The sequence below is a fragment of the Manis javanica genome, chromosome 2 (assembly GCF_040802235.1).
Source record: "Manis javanica isolate MJ-LG chromosome 2, MJ_LKY, whole genome shotgun sequence".
NCBI lineage: Eukaryota > Metazoa > Chordata > Mammalia > Pholidota > Manidae > Manis > Manis javanica.
Genome location: NC_133157.1, coordinates 184954595 through 184975217, shown reverse-complemented (window position 1 = coordinate 184975217; position 20623 = coordinate 184954595).

Genomic DNA, 20623 nt, shown 5'->3' with positions numbered 1-20623 from the left:
TGGTTCTTTTTAGTAGGTAGGGAAGCCTCTAACCCATGGTTTGAAGCCAGATGGAGCAAACCTAAGTTTTATGGAGTCCTTCCTACTCTCTTCCATCAAGTGTACTCATCAGGATCCCTTTCCTTGCAGACGGAAACCTAGTCGATGAAAGCAAACCAACGCAAACTAGATTACACAACAAACAAGATCAAATAAAAAAAACTTATTTTCTCATAAAAGTAAACTTTGGGAAGGACTATGATTCAGCGGTGCCTCGAGTGTAATGGTGCCCAGCAGTCAAGCTCTGTGCGGGCTTTTCTCTCTTGCCCTCCTTGCTCACCCACTTTGCCCTGCCCCGCTCCAGTTTTTCTCTCTCTGTTGAGCTCCTCGCTGCTCCTACAAATTGGTATTTCACGGCCTTGTGACCAGAGAGACTGAAACACTTGCTCTGGCCCAGGCTCAGAAGTACCAGGGAAGAGCTGGATTATACTGCCTAGCCCTGAGCCAAACAGTAGTGCCAGGGCCAGTAACTGCAGGGAGGCCAAGCCCCTATTAGTGCCACATGATGACCGTAGGGGAAGGGGCTGTGCCCAGAAAAGGAACAGCGAAGCTTCTCCTTCACTACATATGGGTGACATGATGTCCTCCATGCTAACAAAGAAGACAAAGAAATATCTGTGGAGAATATAATCATCATGAACTAAGTGACATTTGGCAAGTAAATTTAAAAGAATTTGACATTCAGTGTCCTCATAAAGTTTATGCAGAGTTGCCCATGTTAAAAACAATGTTAGACACTAGAAAAAGGCTCTTTATTGACTGGATTTGGACAGATGAAGAAACAAATACCGGGAGGATTGTCAGCTATGGTCCTGAGACAGAATGTAGATGCATAAGCCTTGCAAGGTGTAGAAAGCCAATTCTTTTCTTTATATTCAAATGGCTAGAATGGTACTACTTGGAACACCTGGACTAGTACCATAATTTGAACATTCACAAATTACATTAGTTTTCTATTTGCTTCTATAACAAATTACCACAACTGAATGGCTTAAATAATACAAATGTATTATCTTACAGTTCTGGAGATCAGCAGTTCAAGATGGATCTCACTGGGCTTCTATCAAGGTGTCGGCAGGGCTGCATTCCCTTCTGGAAGCTGTAGTGGAGAATTGGTTTCCTTGGCTTTTCCATTTTCTAAAGGCCATCCACATTCTTTGGCTCCGGACCCCTTCCCTGTCTTCACAGCCAGCAATAGCAGGGCTAGCCTTCTCCGCATCACATCCCTCTGACTCACTTCTGTGTCACATCTCTATCTGCTGCTGTCTCCTCTACCTCTTCCGCTTTTAAGGACCATTGTAATTACCACATGGATAATCCAGGAATAATTTCTCTATGTTGAGGTTAGCTGATTAGCAACTTTAATTCCATCTGCAATCTTCATTCCCCTTTGCCATGTAATATACCACGTTTAATGGTTCCAGGGATGAAGAGATGGGCGTATTTCAGGAGGCATTATTCTGCCTACCACATAAATTAAGAAGCTAAAAACAGCATCACCACTTTCTCCTGAACCATCAAAAGGACAACTGGCATTTGAAATACTGTTTGTCAATGATATTAGATACTCCTGATGTGTAAAGTAAATGGCTAAAATTTAAATGATTCAAATGCTTAGGGGACAGTTTACATGGACTTAGAAAGGTAAGTCTGTCTATAAACTAATCCCTAACTTAGAGGCAAGAAACTTAATGAAAAATAAAGCAAGCTAACACTTTCAAAATGGCTATTTATTTTTGAATAAGTCAGGAAAATTTCACATTGCTCAATTTCCATTATATTCTCCCAGATATCACATACAATAGAACCATAACATCCCAAAGAACCCCCTCCTACCCAAGTCTAACAGATGTTTGTGATTCTGTTGTGTGCCTTTTTATAATTTTATCAGTAAGAAAAACAATGCAGTAGAGGACTACATATTACACACCCCATAAACATTTCCTTGAGTAGTATAAACAAAATAATTTGACATCAAGATGAAATATAAATACCTTTAATTTACACTTTGATGTGTAAATGCCCTTAGAATCCTGTATCATGTAAAGTATGCTTTTCTTGGGTTACTCTTTCCATTAAGCTAATCTGCTGGAGAAAATTGAAGTATATATATATAAGAGATTAGAGAAGATTTCAATAGCTTTTTCTTAACCTTCGCAAAATAAAAGGCACTATATATATATATATATATATATATATATATATATATATATATCTGTTAAACAGGACATGGTGGTATAAGGTGGTAACAGTTTATGCTTTATAATACAGCTGATGTTTCTTTGCTCTTTTTTCTAAAATTAAGCTCCAGGGTCCTGCTTGACTAACATTTGAAAACCTAATGTTTTGTGCCTTATTAGCTGCACAAAATGACCATCTTTTCAGAAAATAATGGTTCTGTTTAAAAAATTGCCTGTATATAAGATACATTCTCATCTCTCAGTGCCAAGGTTTTTGTAGGATCTTAGGGCAGGGAAGTGGGGTAAAAACTGCAGCAAAAGAGCCAGGCTAATTAGCTTGCGGGTGCGCCTGAATGAGAATTCCAACTGCAACAACAGTGGCCACAATCTCCACCCTGAACATGGTGTGCACCTACGAGCTTCTCTCAAAGATGTGTAAAAGAAGAAAATGTGGCAACTAGCTAGTTACTGATCTTTTTTCAAACTGCTCCCTTCCATGTCTCACTTATTCAAAACCCCCACCTTCATCTCTACCAAGCTGGCTTTCTGATGCCTTCCTGCATCTGCTGCATGGCCCGAGTCTTGGGCCAAGTGGCCCAGATCCCTAGAGAAATAACCCTCTCTCTACTGAGCCCGACGTCCCCATCACCACCCTGCAACATACACATCCTATGCTTTTTCCTCCTGAAATTCCCACTAAGCTCACTTAATTCCAGGAAATTTTACTACCTTTCATTCACTCACTTGATAATTTTATCCAACTACCATCTACTCATTTAGAACAAAATCTATGTGTCAAACGCTGCCAAAATAATCTTTCAATGACAATTTCTTCCAGGCAGTTTTGCAGTTATGGCCGTGATTGTGTATATTTGTATGATAACTCTCTGTCTTACTCTGCCCTGTTGTTTAATGGGAATTTGCCTCATCTTTGTACCCTAAGCACTCTGGACTCCAGTACACAGTACTCAGTGTACTCAGTCGATTCCAGTTAATATACTGAGAGACTGGTGCTGCTAAGACCAGCTCTTCTAGCTACACTCCCCAGTAAGAGAAAGTAAGTGCACTTGGTCTCACGTTTCTGAGCCACATTTATTGAGCTGACTTTTAACCCATCCTCCTCACCAAAACAAACATGGAATATTTATCCTGAATAGATAACCATATAACCCATTCAGTGCAGGATCCCTGAAGCCCAGAATTGTAGGGCTTTGCCTGAAAGATTGCTCATTAACTGCGAATTGAGATGAAATGGGACGTTCAGAGTACAGAGAACAAGCCAACAGGCTTCGAGTCCCAGTGCTGCCACAAATCCGCTGTCATCCTGGGTAGGCCACAGCTTCTTGGAGGTTTAACTTCCTCATCTGCAGGATGGAAATGCTGCAGATTTCCATCCTTCTCGGGCCATGCAGCAGATGCAGGAAGGCATCAGAAAGCCAGCTTGGTAGAGATGAAGGTGGGGGTTTTGAATAAGTGAGACATGGAAGGGAGCAGTTTGAAAAAAGATCAGTAACTAGCTAGTTGCCACATTTTCTTCTTTTACACATCTTTGAGAGAAGCTCGTAGGTGCACACCATGTTCAGGGTGGAGATTGTGGCCACTGTTGTTGCAGTTGGAATTCTCATTCAGGCGCACCCGCAATGCTCTTCAGAGGCTTCTTGGGAGGATAAAATAATGGACTATGTAAGAAAGTGCTTTGAAAACTACAAAGGTTTACAAAACATATTGACAAGCTTCTTGCGCCTTTCTCTGGTTCACTTATTGTCTTTCAGAAAGTCCCCCCAGTACCTTCCTTAACCTAATTCCACATAAATGACTCAAGCCTTTAGTCTTTGACTTTTGGCACTAGAATTTTAAATCAAACTTTGCAAAAGAAAGTCATCACCTTCACAATCTGTCATGCCTCAACCCCCTGCAATCAGGCTTGCGTTCTTAGAAATCTAAGGAAATTGTACCCTTAAAGGCCATCTCTGGGCTCAGTTTACCAAGTTTAAGAACTTTTTCCTTGTCAGTGTCCTGGCCACTTGAAGTATCAACCATTTCTCTTTCTCCACATCTGAGATACAGCAATAGTGTGGTTTTCCTCTCGTCTCTTAGATCCACCTTCCCAGTACATTTGTCTACACTTCTTTCTTCCTCTGGCTCCCCACTCCTGCCTCCTGGACTCATCACCATCGTGACCTCAATGACTGCTTGCTAAGCAAAAGACTCCTCCATTTGTAGCTTCAGTCCTGATCCTCCCAAGGCCTGCTGGGTGCTCCCACGTGTATGGTCTACGCAGCTTGTCTAAAACAAAACTTATTTTTCTCCCTCAAACTGGCTCTTCTTTCTGCTTTCTCTCTTCCTGTGCCCCATATGTAGTTAATCGCCCAATTCTGGTAATTCTTTTGAAATACCTTGTTACTTCACTGAGCTATGGTAACAGTTCTGCATCTCTCTTGAAGGCATAGTGGGCTTTCCTCATTGACAAAAGTTGGGGGAATGCAAGTGTTGACTTGTGGTTTAAATTACACGATAACTTTTAAATGTATGGAAAATTTTTCAAAGTAACGAATTTCTGCTAAGCATTTTTTATACATTGTCTTAGGAGGAAGGCTTGAGTTTATTATTCTTAGGTGGTATTAAAAAGATTAAGTAAAACGTTATGTAATAGGCATTTCTCAGATTAGGGATTGATTGGGTATGATAGGCTTTCTCCCAAAATATTAATGGCACAAGTTTTCTACAGGTTTACTTGGTAAACTTCTGCCCAATCCAAATTGACCGCTGCCTCAAAGTGAGGCTCCAGACATGCAGGTCTTAAAGATGGGGTCTGTCTCCCTCCTAGGTGGATAGGGTCCCGTACCTCCCAACAATGCATACCCAGCTCCCTACCCCACCCCACCCATCCCACTGTCCCCGCCTAGTGAACACAGCAACCCCAGTGAAGCATTTCTTTTTTTTCCTGCCATGCACAACCTGTTCGTTTTCTCTGCTGAGTGCCAGAATGACATCACCATTTCTACCATGCCCCTGCCTTCTGCTATGAGGAGGCACATGCCTGTAGTCTACCCAGGAATTAGAACCTCAGATGCCCCAAAAAGTACATGGGGTTTCCATAAGATCATTTTGGTCCGTTTTTCAATACTATCCATATTTTAACATTTGCCTCTCTTTTATAGCCCTAAAAGGTAAGTTACATGCCTTTCAGCCTCTTTTTATTACCAAGTCATGTGTCCAACATACAATATACTCCCATCCCTGTGCTCCTCGTCCCTGACCTTCAGGATGCCATGGTGGTCTTCATGACCAGTCCAGGCTGCCCCTTGCCACCCCGCCTGCACTGGGGTGAGCCTTCTTCTCTCAGCCACATTGTTTGGTCCTGTACACACAGCTCACTTCTCTCGAAGGGGGTAGTTTGACCCCCCACACCAGCGCCAGTCCTCTACCACCTCCTGCTCCCTTTTCTCCTCCCATCTGCTTCCACTGTTCCCCTGGAGGATCTTCCCAAGCTCATTGTGTAAACTCATCCCCACAATGTTGACCCCTCTCTTTTAGAGTCTCTTACAGTTACACTTCATGTAACCTTTCGTAACAAAATCATGGCAAAAAAAAGTCATGATGCTGAGATTCAGTTGTTCTGCAAAGCTGACTGTTGGATTAAATGAAGATGCCTGTCTCTCTGTGATGTATATTCTTAGACTATTGGTCCATCATTGTCAACACTTTGGTGTACTTTTTAATAAAAAATTGCAGGTATAACTGCCAAAGACCAGTAGCAACATTGAGATATCAATTATTAGCCAGCAACAAAGGGGCTCATAGGAAAGGAAGACAATCAGGGAAAAGAAAGCCTTGTGGAGAGACATGCCTCCACTTCAGTAACAGTCTGAGTCAGAACCAACAATCACAAGGGTGTTAACTAGGGCCCTGACTGGGCAAATCCCCTTCCACACTAATTCACATAGATGTTTATGCCCCAGTTACCATTTGCAACATTTATTTATTTATTTATTTGGGCATAAGAGGTCATGACCTGGTTTTCCATTTTCCTTTTCTACCTGGCCTGCACCAGCACATTCAAAAGGGCAGAGCAATTCCATTTATGTGAGACAACAGTGGGCTTTCAGGACTCTGAGTAAGAGTCAGGAGCAGTGGAAAGGTTCCTTTTCTCATTCTCATTCATCTCCTCTCCAGCCCTGCCCACATAACCTCGAGCTGCTACTCACTGGCTTAGGATTTTCCTATGAGCTCTCTACCCTCGAGTATAAACAAATGGGTTTTGCATTAAATTCAAATTGAAATATCATGAGAAGAAGTACATAATAAGTCTTATGATTTATTTGCATTTTGATAAAAATTAGTTGATTATATCTCTTTTCCACTTTCTACAGATCAAGTTTCAAGAAAGAGGAGAGAGCAAAAAGGGTCATGAACACTGTAACTCTGGGGGGAAAATATGTTCCCAGCCTGGGGTAAAATAACTTTGAAACTGAAATCAGTCAAAGGGAGAAATAAAGTAGATGAAATCCATTTATTGCTTACAGGCAGTCATCCAGTATTGCTTGCAGTGTCTCTTGCCACCAGGATGCAAAAAGGGACCCCATCCAACCTCTCCAGTCCAGATATGCAGTGCTCTCCCTTGTAATTAGCTATTGATATGGAGATGAGCCACTTCTTTTCACCCCGTGGAAACACCTATTGATATGGAGATGCATTAAGGCCACGTGAGAGATTCTGGAAATACTGCAATTTTACCGACAGACACTAAAGATGTATAAAATTCATGGAGAATCTAGTGTCCAGCTGCCCACATGAGAGTCTGGCCAGAAGCAGGATCATGGATATTCTTATTTCCAGTTCTGCCACATTCCCTCAGTCCCATATGTTATCCAAGGAACAGACTGCTCACCACTCCCGTCATTATCTAAGAAAGGGAGGAAGAAAGAGTGAATAGATTACAAGTGGGGAGACAGTATATCCCAAAAGAGATCAAGCCATGGTTTGGAGGAATGAGCTATTCCTTTGGCTTTCTATTTTATTAACAGTCAATAGCCAATGCAAGTTCATGGCTTCAATCAATCTCTGTTGTCAGAGTTACAGGAACCAACTGATGCTCAGCAAAAACACAGTGATTCCTGAAGCAAGATGGGGAGGGAAGAAGTAACCCTGTGGCCACCATCATGAGACCTTGAGTTTGATTTTTAGTGGAAATGTGGCCCAGAGATCACTGAAATGTGGATGGAAAAATACATTTCAAGACTGCAAGCAGTATGCAAAGAAATCTAAAGAGTCAGTCAGAACCAGCCACATAGTTTGTAGGGCTAGGGCAAAATGAAAATTCAGGACCAATGTTCATAAATTCATAAGAGTTCCAAAATGGTAACAGCAGAGCCCAAAAACAGACACCCCTTCTAAGCATGGGGCCCTGTGGAACTGCATAGGTGGCAGTACAGTGAAAGTGGCCATGGGCCATTTAATTATTCAAATGTGGAGCACAGACCCTCCTCTAACATGGAAGTGGTTGAGGCATGACTCCCAGTTGCTAAACTGCCCTGTTCAAGAATATGACTTTCACCAAGGCAGAAATTTAGACTGTTTGACTACCACCACATCACCAGAGCACAGAGCAGGTGCTCAATAAATATTTGCTGGGGGAAAAAAGCACGTAAATGAGCATGAAATGATTTGTATGCAATAGGTAACTGATAATTACAGACTATACTTGTTTGCTTTCCGTTTTCCTATGCAGGAAATGGAGCTGTAAGTGCAGGGAAAGTGTTGCCTGTGCTTATGGAGACATAATATTCTTAGAAAGCATTCGCTTGAGAAAGCCAGAGTTGTTGGCATCAAAGGGTTTAAGAGCATGTGAGCACAGATGGTGCCCTGGAGTCAAGAGGACGAAAGGGAACTCCCGCTGGGAGCAGGCCCTTTCTGTTGCTCAGGAAAGGAACCCAGGACCATTTTTTCACTTCATGCACTGGGAGCATGTGGAAACATTAGCAGCACAATGGTGTGCTTAAGACCAGGGGCGCTGACGACAGACTAGCTTCATTATTGTCTTCTACTGACCTTGAGCAAGTTGCTTGAACTTTCTGTGCCTCAGTTTCCTCATCTATGAAATGGAGGGATAATGCGGTATCTACCTCACTGGGCTGTTTAAAGGATCTAATGAATTATATGTCTCCAGTCCTTAGAACAGTATCTGGAACACAGTAAGTACTTCCAAGTATTTGCTGCTCATTTTAACACTCTTGAGGGACACCATCAATAGTGGCAATGATGAAGCCCCTCAGGCACCTTCCAAGACAGTAAACATTGAAGAAAGGAGGAAAAGAAGAGGAACAGGCTAGATTGCTAACAGACAATTGTGTGAGCATTTAAGTCCCCCATCCCTTACCTTAGTGTATTGCCAGAAATAGCCAGGGAAGCAGGGTCTTTACTTGGTGCAGGGTGCGAGGTTGTCAGACAGCAAGCACAGGAACCTCAGGGTACCAGTGCCATCAGGTGATTTGACTTGTGTATTTAGACTGGAAGCTGAGTTGCACAGTGGGAGTCAACACACCTTGGTGGTTATGAGCAAGAGACTGAATTCCAGTCCGGGCTCTACCACAGCATCAAAGCTAATTTAAGGGTTAACTGGAACCTAGCCCTGAGTAATAATCCTTCTAAAAACTCAAAACTGAACTAGAATTGGTATTCTAAGTTTTTCTAAGTTCCCACAAAAGACCAAATCCATTTGGATAACCAAGAAGGCTACCACCAATTGGCACGTGTTTACAAATCAGGAAATGCCTTCATTTCCTGAGTCTCACTGTAAGGTTCAGACTGGATTTCACATCCAAATCACCTCTCTTGCCAAGAACCCTTGTTCAGGTCATGATCTTAACATATATACTCTGAGCACAGTCAACCAACTTAGTTACTATTTTAGTCTGGAAAAAAAAAAAACCTAACTTAGAAGAAAAATGTCATTTAATTAAAAAATAGCAGAGTCCATGAATTTTACGTAAATTTTTGTTACTATTCAAGACCAGGGTGACTGAATCCTGGAAGCTCTGAATAGTCATATTCTCTTAAGAGAATTAAGATCCCAGCAGAAAACAAAATATATCATCGTTTTTAGAAGGAAATGTTAAAATATGCTTTGCCGAACAGAGATTGGAATTGAAAAAAATGGTTACTCACCAATCAAATATGAGACTTAAAAGAATAGTAATAAAAGAATTTTCCCTATGGATTCTTCAAGCAAAAACACTGTAAGAGTCATTTGAGACCTTTTTACAGTAAATTATCTCTTGTGGTTTTAAAATAGGAAAATATAGATACATTAAAATTTCTTTTCCATGTCATTTAGATACAGCTGCAAGTTATAATTCAGTCAGTAGTAAGAGATGTGAAGTTCTTATATTAGGAAAGTAGAAATTATCTAAAATGTTCACAGCACTGATAGTATGCATTTTCCTGACATGTATTCTCCAGTGATCTGGAACATTTCTGTTAAGAATGCTTCCCAAGATCAGAGATTTCTTTCCCTGGACAGATGAGTGCTAGACAGAGTCACGATACAGGGGGTTTAGTTTGCGCTTGGCCACCAACCAGCTGGACTGCCTGGAATGATCTTCCTCTTATTCCCTATCTGGCAAACTCCTTACTTATCTTAGAGATTCAGCTCAAAAGCCATCTCCTCTGGGAAGCTTTCAAAGACACCTGCAGTGAAAGTCTCTGGCTTCTCACGCACTTTGCTATATCTCTTTTATAGTATTTTTTCTGTTTCATAATTTTGGTTTCTTCCAGAGGTTTTCTGACTAAAACATAACCTTCTTGAAGGCAAACAAGGTGACCTCCTATGATTATTTCCCAGTACCTACTATAATACTTGACTAAATGAATGAAATAGCTGTGTGATCCTCGATAACTCAAACAACCTCTCTGGTACTGTGTTTTCTTCATCTGTAAAAGGAAGGCATCAGGCTATTTTCTTAAGGCCCCATCCAGTTTGTATGCTTCTTGAATGCATTATATTCAGACACAGATGTTTCACTCAGGCCTTTTCCAGGGGTAGCTCAGACAGTTTCCTCCCTTTGTACCGTCTCCATTCATCTGGTTCCTACACATACCCAGTATGACTATTTTCCACAGGCCCTTACAGCCACTTCTTATTCGGTGCTCTAGTGCCATGGTTAGGAGCACAAAGTTTGGAGCCGGATTGTGTAAGTTCAAATACTGGCTCTAGCATTTACTAACTATGTAACCTTGGGAGTGTTGTTTACCTCCCAATTCTCTAATTTTAAAACAGGGATACTAATAATGACAATAGTATCTATGTCATAGGATGTCTAACATAGGCTGTGATCAGTCAGAATGGATGCCAGCTTAAATAACCAGCACAGCTATACTGGACATGGGGTGCCTCCCACATCTCCCTCCAGAGCTGAGTGAGTCTTTTGCAATTATTGACCATTATTTTTGAGAATGGCTGAACTAAGGATTTAATAAAAGATGCCCCCAGTTACTTTAAATGAGGCCATGGGGGATGGGGTGAGTCCCTGGAAGACTCACCTTGAGGCAGGTTTCCAAGTTCAGTTGATTTCACTTTGGCAGTGAGTAATGATTGATTATTCATTGTCAAAAAATAATAATTGATTATTCATTGAATAATAATAATGGTCCCAGGCTTCTGAACTTACTCTTCCTGGTTTGTGAACAGGATATATGTCTACTTATTATCAGAAAATAATGTTGGATGGTTTTCCAAGATTTGTAGTTCTCTGATTATATCTACAACTTAAGAAACTTATTTTTGATAATAGGACTTAACATTAGAATAACACTTTATACTGTTTCCTGTAAATTATTTTATGAGAGCTTCACAAACCTGTGAGGTGGGTAGAGTAGACATTATCTGTCCTGTGAAGAGTGATCACTGGTTTATTGTATTTAGGAGTAGCCAACACATAAGATTTTTAGTGATTCTTTGGAAACTTAGGTAGACATTAAAGTATTCTCTGGGAAGGTAAGAGGATATAGCTCATATTTTCTTCATTGATTTCCTGGAATTTCATTGTAAATCTTAAATGATTTTAGAGTCTAAGAATAATAACTTATATTAAATTGGTCTGTAGCTGAGACATCACTGCTATTACAAATAATGTATTAGTTCACTTACTCCAAGAATATAAAGTAAATGACTTTTGTAATTCACAGAGCAGAGTAGAAATAGAGACATATCAAGAACACTGATTAGGTGTAAAGTGACAGCAGAATCCCTCCAAAATACAAAGCTATTAGGAGCTCTGTTGACCATCTTTCCTACATGGAGATGAGCATGGTGCTTGATCACAAATTAGAATTCTTGACCTGACAGTGTACATGGTGCAATGTGATTAATCTTCACTCAGGCAATTCACAATTAATATTCCCAATCCTCTCCACTATTCATTATATTAATATAGCCTCTTAATGGAATGCTTAACAACAGTTAAAGCTGGTGCCTTAAATATATGCATTTGGGTATAGATAAGGATCTGTAGAATAGATATTAATGTATAAAATATCTTTATCTTCTGTCTTGAATTCTAGACAAGTAATTGTTTGCTGGTAATCTTATTTGATAAGTACAAAGGAATAGAATTGTACCTATTCATAATTAAATGCAATTTCTGTGAAGCTTTCTTAGTACTGAAAGCAATCTTTGTTTATTGAACAGATTGATATAATAACATTTTTGAAAAATTATAGGGAGTAAGCAGATAGGAAATGGTAGAAAAACCACAGGGGTAAGGAAAATCATGAGTTTTTACCACACAACTATAAAATGTAAAGGGAAATTCTCTTGGGAACCCCATGGGTCACTTGATTCAACAACAATTTATTTCCCATTCAACAAGGATTCAAAACTTTGGGAGTGCAGGGAGTTTTATGATCTATGGCTCTCAGCACCAGCTGTGACAGAGAAAGAGGGCTGTTGATAAAATGATTCTAAGATAATGACATCTTTAGCTGACGGCATCTAATAGCCTCACAGGAAACTTTAAGATGGAAGTCAGCCAACAAGCCCATCTCCATCTGCCCTCTCCTTTGAATTGGCGCAAATAGCAGACTCTTATTTAATTCTCTGAAAAATTAATTCCTTTAAAAAAATATGTAATGCAGTCATTTCTCATGATAGTTCAGCCTATATTTCAAACTAGGTAAAAGCTTTAGAATAACTCCTTATCTTGCTGGCTTGTTCCATCCTATCATTGTCCTCATTATGTCATCCTGGGCATTATGTCATTACTATTGAAAGTGGAGGGACTAATCAAACTGGAACCATTTAAGACAGTAGTGCAGCAGAGTAGCTGCCCACAAGTTACTCCATACCCATGTAGAGATACATCTCTGTAGCTCATGCAGACTAGGAATAGGCAATAGCAAGCCACAGAGTGCTACAGGTTGAATCTTTGTGTCCCCCTCCCAAATTCTTATGTTGAAATCCTAACCCCCAACATAATGAATGCTATTAGGAGGGAGAGACTGTGGGAGGTGAGTAGGTCACATGGCTCAAGTCCTCATGAATGGGATTAGTGCCCTTATAAAAGAGGACAAGAAAGAGCCCTTGTCCCTTCTGCCATATGAGGTTACAAGAAATGACAGCCCTCAGTGAGGAAGGGAGCTCTCATCAGACTCCAAATGTGCTAATGTTATGATCTTGTATTTCCCAAGGACTATGGGCCATAAATGTTTGTGTTATTTTTGAGCCACCTAGTTTATGGTATTTTTGTTATAAGCAGCCAAATGGACAAAGACAAGGAGTATGGCGTAATTAGATCTGCGCTTCAAAAAATCACTCTGGTGACAATATGCAGGACAGATTATAAGGGAAAGTCAATGGACTGTGTGATACCACTTGGAAGGTTCTAGAAATAGGCTGAGGGGAGAAATGTTGAGAGCCTGAACTAAGAGAGTGGTTCTGGGGATAGGGAAAAAAACAGATCCAACACTTAGTCATCAGGTCCTGCTCATTTTCTCTCTGAAATATCTCTAGCAATTTGTTCAAATGTCCCAATAATGCCCTTTGTAGCATTTTGCTTCTGTCCAGTACAGGATCCAGTCTAGGATCACATATTGCATTTGGTCTCTTTAGTCTCCTTTAATCTGGAACAGTTCATCAGCTCTTCATTATCTTTCATGACATTGACATTTTTTATAAGTACAGGTCAGTCTTTTATAGACTGTTTCTTAATTTTGGTTTGTCTGATATTTTCTCATGATTAGATTCAAGTTTTGCATTTCCAGCTGGAACACTATATAAGCAATGTCATGTCCTTCACAGGGTCACATCTGGAGGCCACATGGTGTCTGCCTGTTCCTCCTTGATTATGTTAATCTTGATTACCCAGTCAGGATGTCTGGTTCCTCCACTGCTTGGTTACTATTTCACCTTTGTGACCAATAAGCAATCTGTGGGGAATATATAATGCCATGTAAGTGTTTTACTCTTCAGGAAACTTTCACCCCTGGATTGATCATTCTCTGATGATTCTCATCCAGATCAGTATTTACCATGATGGTTGTAAAATGGCAATTTTTTCTAGAACCTCCATTACTGCCTGAAATAAGGAACTGTATATCTCAGCCTAATTGTGGTTTTGTGCTTAAATTCTCATCAAAATGTTCTTTGGGACTTCCAAGAAGTCTTTTTTAAAGCACAGAGGTAAGGGGCAGGTGCTCATCTCCCTCCTTTCTCCTTCCCTCTGCCTATTACAGAAACATGATAGCTGGAGGTCTGTCAGTCAACTCAGACCATCTTAGACCTTGCAAATGAAATCTTCAACAGAGGATTCCCAAGCAGAAAAATAGCAATTTGGGTCTCTGGTGACACCACAAAGCTTCCATCCCAACCCTGATTGCCTATTTCTAGAATTCTATATTGTTTAAACCACAGTTTGGGGGATCTCTGTTACAAATGAACAAAAGTTCCTAGCTAGATACATACACAGTAGTTGAAGCCTTGAGAAAATATGGGCAGCCTCCTAGGAAGAATGTGGTAATGAAGAGCAAAGGGCTAAGGATTAGGGCCCTGAGGAACAGCAGAACATTACAAGGTAGAAGAGTAGCCAGTGTAGAAGTCTGAAAAATCAAACATCAGGACAGAATGGTGCCTCCAGAATAAAAGAGAGAAAGAAGGTTAAAGGAGAACGGAATGAAGAGTTCAAATTTCACAGGAAAGTCAAATGAAATAAGGATTGAAAAGCCTCCACTGAATTTGGCTGTCAGATGTCTTAGCCACCGACCCAGAGAAATTTTATTAAGATGAAGGGGGAACCTGGACTGTAGGAAGATGACAGATGAGCATTAAGTTTAGGTGGCTGTTCTGTAAAGCTTGCTAGAAAAGGAAAGGAATAGGGTCAGGCTATAACCCCCAGATTATATGTTGAGGACGAAGACAAACTGTCTTATTGACCTTAATCTCCAGCAATTTATTCATGTTTGGCACATAGTAAGCAGTGAATAAATATTAGCTGAATACAGATTACACAGAAAATGCCCCTTCCCTCACACACCTCACACTCAAATAAATAGATGAATAGAATGGGGTGTATGATGGAGGGGTGTTTTGTCAGGTACAAGATAGATATGTATTTTCAGATTTATTGTATTAGGTATATAGCTCTATGAGTTTTGATAAACAAAGTCACGTTATCAACCACACCAAATTACAAAGTATTTCTATCACCCAGAAAGTTCCTTTGTGTCCCCTTCTCCTACCCCCTGTTTGGCAGCCACTCATTTTCCTTCTGTCCCCATAAACTTTGACTTTTTTAGAATGTCATGTAAATGGAATTGAGCCAGGGGCCTTTTGTATCTGGCTTATTTCATATAATATAATGCTTTTGAGACTCACCTATGCTGTTGCATGTCCTAGCATTTTTTTTTATTGGTGAATAGTAATCTATTGTATAGATATATCACAATTTGTCCATCTATTTCTCATGGGTATTAGTGTTACTTGAGTTTTTGGCAATTACAAATAAAAATGCTATAAATATTTGTGTACAGGTCTTTGTGTAGACATATGTTTTCATTACTCTTGATAAGTCCTTCCAGGTGTGATTATTGGGTATAAGTTTAACTTCATAAGAAACTGCTAAGTTTTTTCTAAGTGCCTATACCATTTTGCATACCCACAATGTATGAGAGTTCCTTTTGCTTTGTGTCTTCCCTAGAACTTTTTATAGTCAGTTTTTAAAACATCAGCCACTCTGTTACATGTATAGTGATATCTCATATTGATTTCAATTTAAATTTGCTATTGCATTTGCATTCTGCTAATTATACCGAACATCTTTTCATATGTTAATTTGCCATTTCTACATCTTCTTTAGTGAAATATCTTTTCAAATCTTTTGCTAATTCTATTTTTCTGCAGCTTTTTTGAGATATAATTGACATACAACATTGCATAAATTGAAGGTGCAACATGTTGATTTGACACACTTATAAAATGTGAAATTTTGTTAGCTAACACCTTCATCACTTCACAAAATTACCATTTCTTTTTTGTGGTGAGAACATTTAAGATCTATTCTCTTAGCAACTTTCAAATATATAATCCATTATTGTTAATTATAACTGCTGTGCTGTACATTAGACCCCAGAACTTATTCACCTCATAACTGGAAGTTTCTACCCTTTGATCAACATCTTCCCGTTTCCCACCCCCTTCTCCATGGCCCCCAGCCCCTGACAACCACCATTCTACTCTTTGTTCTATGAGTTTGGCCTTTTTAAAGTCCACATATATAAGTATCTGTCTGATTTATGCCACTTAGCATATTGCTCTCAAGGTCTATACATGTTTCTTGAATGGCAGAATTCAGAATTTCCTTTTTTCTTGTGACTGGATAATATTCCAGTGTGTATGTGTGTGTGTGTGTGCGTGTGTGCGTGTGTGTGTGTGTGTACCACATCTTCTTTAACCAGTCATCCATTGATGGATGCTTAGATTGTTTCCATATCTTGGCTATTGGAACAATGCTACAATGAACATATGATTGCAGGTATCTCTTCAAGATACTGATTTCATTTCCTTTGGATAGATACCCGGAAGTGAGATTGCATGAATTATATGGTAGTTCTATTTTCTTATTTTTTTGAGGGACATCCATATTGTTTTCCATAATGACTGAACCAGTTTACATTTCCACCAAGAAAGAATGCACAAGGGTTCCCTTTTCTCTTTCCTGACCAACACTTATTTCTTGTCTTTCTGATGACAGCCATTCTAACAGATATGAGGTGATATCTCACTATGGTTTTGATTTGCATTTCCCTGATGATTAGTGATGTGGAGCATCTTTTCAAGTGCTTGTTGAGCATTTGCAAAGAAAAATGTCTATGTGGTTTCTCTGCTTATTTTTTAATTGGATTGTTTGGGTTTTTTGCTATTGAGTTGCATGGGTTCTTCATATTTTTTTGGATATTAACCCCTTATCAGTTGTATGATTTGCAAATATTTTCTCCCATTCAGTAGGTTACTTTTTCATTTTGTTATTGTTTCTTTTGTTGTGTTAGAAGCTTTTTAGTTTGATGTAGTCCCATTTATTAACTTTTGTTTTTGTTGCTTGTGTAAATATTGATGTCATACCCCCAAAACTGATGCCAACATCAATGTCAAGGAAATTTTTCCATTTTCTCCTAGGAGTCTTATGGTTTTATGTTTAAGTCTTTAATCCACTTCAAATTAATTTTTTGTGAGTGGTGTTAGATATAGGTCCAATTTCATTCTCCTGACTCTGGTTATTTAATTTTCCCAACACCGTTCACTGAAGAGACTATCCTTTCCCCAGTAAGTATTTTTGGTTCTCCTGTCAAATAGTTGACTGTATATTCATGGGTTCACTTTGGGGTTCTCAGTTCTGTTTCATCAATCTATAAGTCTATTTAATGCCAGTAGGTTTATAATATAGTTTAAAAATCAGGAAGTATAATGCCTCCAGCTTTGTTCTTTCCCACGATTGCTTTGGCTATCTGGAGTGTTTTGTAGCTCCATAAAAATTTTAGGGTTGTTTTTAATATTTCTGTAAAAAAAAATCCCTTTGGGATTTTGTTAGGGACTGCATTGAATCTATAGATGGCTTTGGGTAGTACAGACATTTTAACAACATGAATTCTTCTGATCCATGAACATGACATAACTTTTGATTTATTTGGGTCTTCTTCCATTTCTTCATCAAAGTTCTAGAGTTTTCAGTGTACAAATTTTTCTCTCTTTAGTTGAATTGATTGCTAAGTATTTTTATTATTTTTAATGAAATGTATAAATTACAAACAATTAGGGATTATTTACTTTTTCATCTATTTTGTTGTTAGTATATAGAAATGCAACTGATTTCTGTATGTTGATTTTGTATCCTGACACTTTAGTGAATTCATTGATTAGTTCTAACAGTTTTTTGGTGGAGTCTTTAGAATTTTCTGTATCTAAGATGATATCATGTGCAAAGACAATTTTACTTTTTCCTTTCTGATTTGGATGCCTTTTATCTCCTCTCATTGCTGGATTTCTCTGGTTAGGACTTTCCGTACTATGTGGGATAGAATTGGTAGGAGAGGGCACCCTTGTCTTATTCCTTATCTTAGAGGAAAAGCTTTCAGCATTTCATTGTTGAATATGATGTTAGCCGTGGGCTTGTCATATGTGGTGTTTATTTTGTTGAGATATATTCCATCAACCCAATTTGTTGAGAATTTTTAACATGACAGGATGTTACATTTTGTGAAATGTTTTATCTGCAACTATTGAGATGACCATATGATTTTTATCTTTCATTCTTTTAATGTAGTGTATCACATTTATTAAGTTGCATATGTTCAACCATCCTTGTGTTCCAGGGATAAATCTCACTTGATCATGGTATATGATACTCTTAATGTGCTGCTGAATTTGCCTTGCTAATATTTTGTTGAGAATTTTTGCATCTATATTCATCAGGGATATTGGCCTGTAATTTTCTTTTCTTGTTGTCTTTTGCTAATTTTAAAAATTGGGTTGTTTTCTTATCATGAGTTATGAAAGCATATGTTCTGGATTTAAATCCTCTAATAGAAATGTGTTTTTCAAACACTGTCTCTCAACCTGTGGTTTGTCTTTTCACTTTTGTAACAGTGTTTTTTAAAAGCAGAAGTTGTGGATTGTTAATGAAGTTCAAATTTATCAATTTATTATTTTATGATTCATACTTTTGTGTCCTAAGAGATCTTTGCCTAATCCAAAGTCCTATGTTTTCTTTGAAAAGGTTTATAATTTTAGATTTTGCAGTTAGGCCTATGACCCATTTTGAGTTAGGTTTTGTGTATGGAGAGGACAGGAGACTTAAACGTATTTATAGTGAGAAGGAGAGGGGAAATGGAAGGTGTGTGATGCAGCAAGATTGCAAAAGAAGTAGAAGGAATTGGAAAAGGAGTTTATGATGACAGAAATGGACCCCTTCTCCCACTAAGACAGAAAGGAAAGAAATTAAAACAAAATTTGTAAGTGGAAGAATAGGAAGTTAAATGGTCTCATACCACTTGGCCTCCATTTTCTTGATGAAGGAGACAAGATCATCTGATAAAATGAGGGTGACAGGGCTGGAAAATAGGTTGGAGAAGAATACCTAAGATGTGGAATAGATGTTATAAAGAATGGAGAAGAGAGGTAACAAGCAACCAATAAAAGAGAAGCTAAATGGTGTTAAGGGCCCAGGTTAGTTTGGAAACCTTGAAATTGTAGTTGTTCCAGTTGCAGAGCTGGGCAATTTTCCTTAGTTTATTGCTCAACATCAACAGTGTAGGAGGGATAAAGGCCAACACAAGGAGGGACTTGGCAGTGGAAAGAGTGAATTCCCTGAGAAACTGATGAGAAGTTGGAGTCCTGGTTAAGCAGAAAGGAACGAATCCGGGGGAGACTGATAGAATCAGACCAAAAGGAAAGGTTGCAAGAACTAGAGGTCTGGATGGGGATGAAGAGCAAACTCCAAGTCCAGTGCTTTTCTATGCTTTTTGTTCATGGGATCAAATTAAATATTCTGTATATCAGTTAGGATGCATGTGGCTCCAAGTAAAAGTCTACCCAAATAAAAACGACCTAGAGAACAGAAATGCAGGGTTTTCCCTACTCCAATCACTGACTCACCTAACAAGAAGCCTAGAGGTAGAAAGCTCTAGGAATAGATAAATAAGTGGCACAACAATATCAGGATCCTGGGGCAATATCTCTGCTATTGTCTTGCTTTATACTCATATGTAAAATGGCTACCTGAGCTTCAAACATCATATCTTTTCATAGTCAAAGGTAAGAAGGAAGAAATGGCTTTGTCCTCATGTGTTCTTTATTAACATAGAGGAAAATATTTCCTAGAAGCCCTCCCCATACTAGATTTCCCTTAGTTCCCATCAGCTAGGACTTAGTCATGTGCCCATATGATATTGCATGGCAGACTAGAAAAGCAAGTGATAGGGTTTCTAGTTTCTGTAATAGGTGATGGCTTTGCCAACTAGGTCAAAGTGCTGTTGAGTAGTTGACTAGCAGCATCTGTCACACCACACTTTTAGAAAAGCACCTTAATATGACAAAACCCTACAGTTGTGAAAGGGATCTCAGCATCTTACTACACCGATGGACAATGACTTCAATCGGGTATGGGGGGGACTTGATAATATGGGTGCATGTAGTAACCACAATGTTTTTCATGTGAAACCTTAATAAGAGTGTATATCAATGATACCTTAATTTAAAAAAAGAAGAAAAAAGGGGACCTCAGATATAGTTACTAGCCTTCAGGAGAGTCTATACCTTAGTCACCCAACATGCATATGACTTCAATCATCTTTCAATAGTTTCCAGGAGAAAAATTTTATAAGGGTGAATAAGAAGATTCCAATTTAGACGGGAAACAGGAATTCATAATTATAATACACAGCATATTATAGGACTTAAAGGTGTTACATGATGGAGCAGTGAGGCAATCAACTAATTCCTGCTTGACACACTAATTGGAGGATATAGGGTTTGAACTGAACCTTGATAGATCATTGGAATTGTACTAAGGATAAGGACATTATGGACTAAGAGAACAGAAAACAGAAAAGCTAAGACTCAGATGTCATGAAGTGCAGGATTTACTTTTTAAACACCTCGTTTTTCACGTGGTGGTAGTAGGATAAAGTTTTAGAGGTTAGTGTGTGAGGCAATAGGGCTGCAGAGCGGGGGCTGGCACTTCATTGCAGAAGGCAGAATAAAACGGCAAGGAGGATGGACTTACTCTGTAGGCAATGGGGAGCTCTCTAGTTAAGAGGCAAGCAACTAATATAAATAAAGTTTTAAAAGGATCTGACTAGATGCCACACGTGGAGGGAAGGGATTAGAGATAAGGATTAGAAGATTTTTCCACGGTTAT